The sequence below is a fragment of the Urocitellus parryii genome, chromosome 8, assembly GCF_045843805.1.
Source record: "Urocitellus parryii isolate mUroPar1 chromosome 8, mUroPar1.hap1, whole genome shotgun sequence".
NCBI classification, from domain to species: Eukaryota; Metazoa; Chordata; class Mammalia; order Rodentia; family Sciuridae; genus Urocitellus; species Urocitellus parryii.
Window position 1 is genome coordinate 66,140,368 of NC_135538.1, and position 5,877 is coordinate 66,146,244.

General features: G+C 29.9%; 1 non-coding gene across 1 annotated transcript; it reads left to right on the forward strand.

The window, feature by feature from the left end:
* The first annotated feature begins 3,557 nt into the window (after positions 1–3,557).
* Positions 3,558–3,630, forward strand: Trnav-cac (transfer RNA valine (anticodon CAC)). Its single transcript has one exon. It is a non-coding gene; the product is annotated as a tRNA-Val (tRNA).
* Positions 3,631–5,877: the final 2,247 nt, after the last annotated feature.

Genomic DNA, 5,877 nt, shown 5'->3' on the forward strand with positions numbered 1-5,877 from the left:
CCCTGTAGTATGCTGTTTTTAAGTCCTTTGAGTATAGACTGAGGAAAGGGATAGCCAGGTCAAATGTTCCATTCCCAATTTTCCAAGAAATCTCCATACTGCTTTCCATATTGGCTGCACCAATTTGTGGTCCCAACGTAGTGTGTGAGTGTACCATTTTCTCAAATGGATAAAAAAAATGTGGCATATATACACAACGGAATATTACTCAGCAATAAAAGAGAATAAAATCATGGTATTTGCGGGTAAATGAATTGAGTTAGAGAATATAATGCTAAGTGAAGTTAGCCAATCCCCAAAAAATAAAAGCCAGATGTTTTCTTTGATATACGGAGGCTGATTCATAGTGGGATAGGGAGCAGGAGCATGGGAGGAATAGAGGGACTCTAGATAGGGCAGAGGGTTTGGAGAGGAAGGGAGGGAGCATGGGGTTATTAATGATGATGGAGTGTGATGATCATTATTATCCAAAGTATAGGTATGAAGACATGAATTGGTGTGAATATACTATGTTTACAAGCAGAGATATAAAAAATTGTGCTCTATATGTGTAATAAGAATTGTAATGCATTCCATTATATATATATATATATATATATATATATATGTATATATATATATGAAAAAGAAAATGTGGAATATGTTCTCAATGGAGTTTTAATCAACCATAATAAGAACATAATTATACTCATTTGAAGGAAAATGTATGGAACTGGAGAACATTATGTTACGTAAAATAAAGCAGATTCATAAAATCAAGGGCAATATATTTTCTTTCAAATGTGGAAACTAGAGAGAAAAAAGAGATCTCCTGAAAATAGAAGAAGACAGTTGAATAAACAAAGGAGATCAGGGGAAAGGAGAGAGAGGAAAGGGAAGGTATTCAGAAAAGAAATTCGCCAAATTACGTTATGGGCATGTACAAATATATCACAATGAATTCCACTATTGTCTTTAATATAATGCACCAATGAGATAAATAATTTTAAAAAAGAATAACAACCATTTAAGCAAATTGCTATTATTTCTATATTTAAAATCATAGACAGACCTGAGATTCATTATATAATATTTTTTTCAGCAAGATTAAACCCAGATATATTCTTCTAGTTATATATTTTTAGGGTGTCAGTACATTCTGTTGCTATGAACATGCCTGAAAGCACAAAAGGCAAAGTTATAAGTTGAGGTTTATAGATAAAGCAATTCCAAAGTGACTGGTAAAACAATTCCTTCAAAATTAAAGTATCCTCAAATTGTGATTTTCCAGAAATTGTGTTGATATATTTTACTGCTCTGCAGCAATATCAACTATTTTGATCTGAAATTGGCCAGCTGACCTCCATAAATTGCCATTTATCTTACTCCAGACCTTGCAACATTTTTTTTCTCTACAAACTCCGTTCAAATTATAGATATTGTTATCACAGTGGAAGGTCATTTTAAATCTGTTTGTTGGTTCAAATAATGCTTAAAATCAATAGTATTTCCTTCGTATCTCTACACTCTACTAGATTCGATGGTTAAAGTGGACACATTCTATAGAGCACTCAGAAATTTTGCTGCTGAAAGTCACCGTTATCAAAAGAAATAAATTATGGCCTTATTTGCTTTTGTTTGGAAGCTTTACTTTTATTGATTTATATCATACCAATATCCATTTCTAGTGATATTCCTTGAATATGAAACACTAACATCATTATGGATTATAATCTGGTTTAAAGAATTTTTTACAAATCTTATTGAGTCTTTGAAGTAGCCTTAAAAAAGAAAAAAAATATAAATAAAAGAAAGTAGCATGCACAAATATGAAATAGACATTATTGAGTGTCAATTACAGGTATATTTTATATACACACATACATAATGTATAAATGGTTGTAAGAAGCTCTATTTTCAGAGATTCCTGTTCTTCTCAAGTTTCAAAGGCATTTTGATCCTGCCTATGTGAATTATGCTATTTAGAGCACCTGTAGTTTAAACCTCTGATTTGTCATTCTCCACCAGTAGTAGCAGGTATAGGATTGCAACTCTTATTCTCCATTGCTATACTGCACCAAATTATTTGCTTTAAATTATATATTTTTCTCTTTTATCAGAAAGAAACACAGATGTGAAGTGACATTTCATGATTAAAAATTGTTACTATGAATTTGTACTAAGGAACCAATGTGTGTATTTTATCTTTCAATTACTTACTAACAGCCACTTCTCATTTCAAAAAGTGAAAAGATTTTACCAGTTATGTTAATTTGTCTTCAATGTTTTTCAAATCTTGGGTTTAAAAAAGATTCATAATGACTATCTAAATTTAAAATTATTTTTTCAAAATGTAATATTTTATTTTTGTATGATAAACACAAATGTTTATGCATATATATTTTTACTTACACAACTATGTATCAACATTACAATGTTGTTAGTACTATAATAATCTTTCTCTCTTTTATCACAAGTACATTGTATTCAGAATAAAATCCTGCTACTCAAAACAATTCTGTATACAGTCAGATTCTTCTATATCACACTTTGTCAATAGATTTGGTTATGTTTATGTGAGATGATATGATTCCTTTCTTCCATTGCCAACCAGATAACTGAGATGGTTCTAAAATTTATCTGTTCAGGTAAGTCTTTAGAGGGTATAATCAGATATCCCAAATCTCCTCCTCTCAGTAAGTGTAAGAAGAATCAGTGCAGACACTGTCAGCCCAATGTAGAATTGTGAAAGATCAAAAATCTTTATCATCTTCCATTGATATTGGTAACCAAAAAATAGTAGCCATAAATAAATTAATTTCAGTATGAGACTAATTTTGAAGTATATAGTTAGGGTCAATCTTTTAATTTACTCATGACCATTAAACAAGAAAAAAATTCTTAAGGGAAGAATATCTTTTCATGTCACTGAAATTCCTTGGTGTTGTACAGTACTTTAACTTTATAGTCTAAGTGTGCTTTTGCACACACAGAATTATGTAGGCATTTGGAAATTAGGTCATCAGAAAAATTCAATGAAGTGCAGAAGCACTTCTACATTTGTATATAAATTCCATGAAACAAAGTGTATTCTTACATAAATACTACTAACAGTTTCTCTTAAATGATATAAAAGGGTCTTGCTAGGTTTCCTTTAAAAATTTTATTAATATTTTGCTATCAAAAGTAAAGGTATTGCATCATTGTTCATATTCTATTACCAAGCATTCAATTCACATGGTAGTAAATTAACACAAAAGGAGATAAATGTGTTAATATTAAGTAAAATCTCTAAGGTATGTGATATTCATGTCTGCCTTACGCATAAAATTAATTTTGACTTTGACTCTAAAATAAATTATTATAAATGATGTATTAACTTAAAAATGATTTATTTTTAGATTATATATCATATTGATAATTGGCACATAAAGAAATATACAAGTACCAAGAAAAATATGTAAATACTTGCTGTAATGGTTCATTATTAACTTCTTCTTTCTTACTAGATTAATTTCTATTTATAAGGAAGAAGGGGATGGCTTAATTTAAAAAAAAAAAAAAACTGCATTCTGGACTGGGGTTGTAGCTCAGTGGTAGAGTGCTTGCCTCACACGCATGAGGCCCTGGGTTCAATCCCCAGCACCACATAAAAATAAACAAATAAAAATATTGTGTCTATCAACAACTAAAAAAATTAAGAAAAAACATTCCTTTTAAGTATTTTTCTACATTATTATAGGTAAATTGAATATAGTGTAAAATAAGAGAAATTAAAGACCTTAGTAGACCATAAACCCTGTTCAAATGACTGCCTTCATCCTTGCAATTTAAATTTTAAATTCGCTTATTCTTTAATGTCATATGTAGATCTCTGAAACTTCTGTTTAACTGCTTTTCTGAATCTTTTTAAGTATCTTTGTTTCTTTACATTGCTGTTGGGTACATTAACTGCAGTTAATAATATATATATATATATATATATATATATATATATATATATATATATATGAAATTTATCTTGCCTAGTTTTAAAATTGGCCAAAAAATAAATAAATGAGGAGAAAAATATGCATCTACTGTTGATCATTTAAGCCTCTAAATCTATAATACATTTTTGGGATTAGCATATCAATATTAGCTAAGGGCAATGCAACATAGGAATTTTCATTTTTAAGTCATTTATTTGAATTTAAATCAGATCACCAGTGAGGTATCTCTCAGCATAACCAGTAAACTCTCTCTGAACACAGAAGACAAAATGAAAACTGAATCCTTTTTTTCTTTGCTGGTGGTGCCACTAACACCATTGAAAAATGACTGTTACAAAATTAAAATAGCTATAAATAGTATAGATTCTACATATGGCTTATCTTCTATAGGGACCTAAGATTGTTTAATTGGTTAAAAACGTTTATTAAATCCCAACCATAAATGACACAGTTCTTGGATAATTACAGTGCTTGCCTGTAAAGAATTCTCATTCAGATAGTGAGGTAACATTCACCTGCTCACATGTAGTTTTCCACATTTTTAAAAAAGAGTCACATGTTGTTTTTTAGGATACATAAATAAAATTAGAATATGACAACATTTGGCTACATTCAATCTAGTAACTTACTTAAGAACTAGTGAGTTTAGAGTAAGCGACCTTGATAGAAGAAAAGCAGGAAAAGCAGGAACAATCTTCAAGTTTCCAAGGTGTGACTTATACTCTTTAGGCTTGATCCTATCTGAGACAAAGAGAAATTCATTCATTTAATCAACATTTGTTGATGATTAAGCCAAGATATTTATAGATTTACAAAGAAAAGAAATGAAGGGAAAGATCCCTATTTTCAAATGCCTTAACAGTTCATGGGAAGTAACATTTTCCTCCTGATCACTTCTCATGAAATGAGCTGTGTATGTATTTGTAGATTACTTTATGAAAGACACAAGGAAACAGTAGTGTTTGACCAGATAGCAATATACCCACCCTCTCATAAACTCCCCCCTCCAAAAAAAACCCAAGCAATGTTTAATATTAGAACATTTTTTTCTAAATGAGCCTTCAAATCTCAGAATATAGATTATTTAATTGTGATTTTTCAGAGATTTATTTAATCAGAGCTTATTGTAATTTAAGTCATTTTAAATTTTAACATTGTCAAAAGCTCAGAATTATATTCACATAGACATTTCAATTGAAATAAATGAAATATTATTAGAATGCACATGTCATGGTCTTTTATCCATATGAACAAGAGGGTTCAGTTCACTTATAAAAGCAGGATGTGACCTGGTGTTCCAGACTATGTAGAGAAATCACAATGGTGAAGCTGTGATGCTTTGACAGTTAGTTAACTACTACTTGGTTGGAGTGCTAAAACCATTCATTATTCTGGCAAATGTCTCTTCAAGAAAAAGTAGGGGGGACAGTGATATGGAGTGATAGTGGTCAGATTATATTGTTATATTGTGTGCATATACAAATATGTAACAACAAATAGCATCAGTTTGTAAAACTATAATGCATCAATAAAAATATGAAAAGAAGAAGTAATGGAGCCTAAGAAACCCTAGCTTAATGTTTTTGTAAAACCATAGACATATTCCCTAACTTCACTCACTAAAAGAAACAAGTAAACCAAAAGTTATCAAGGACTTAACAATTTTGAAATTTAGAAGTGAGTATAAAAGTGTATTAAGAAAGTCTTCTCCAGTTGTGGGTAAAGAATGATAGATAAACATAAATTACAAAGTTTTTCTCTGTATCAGCTTCATACTCACACACATGAATATGAACACATTATAACTATGATACATATTAAAATCAAATACATACATGTAATACATATGCATTTACTTACATTAATAATTCTATACAATAATTACATGCAATTTAACTCCATCTAT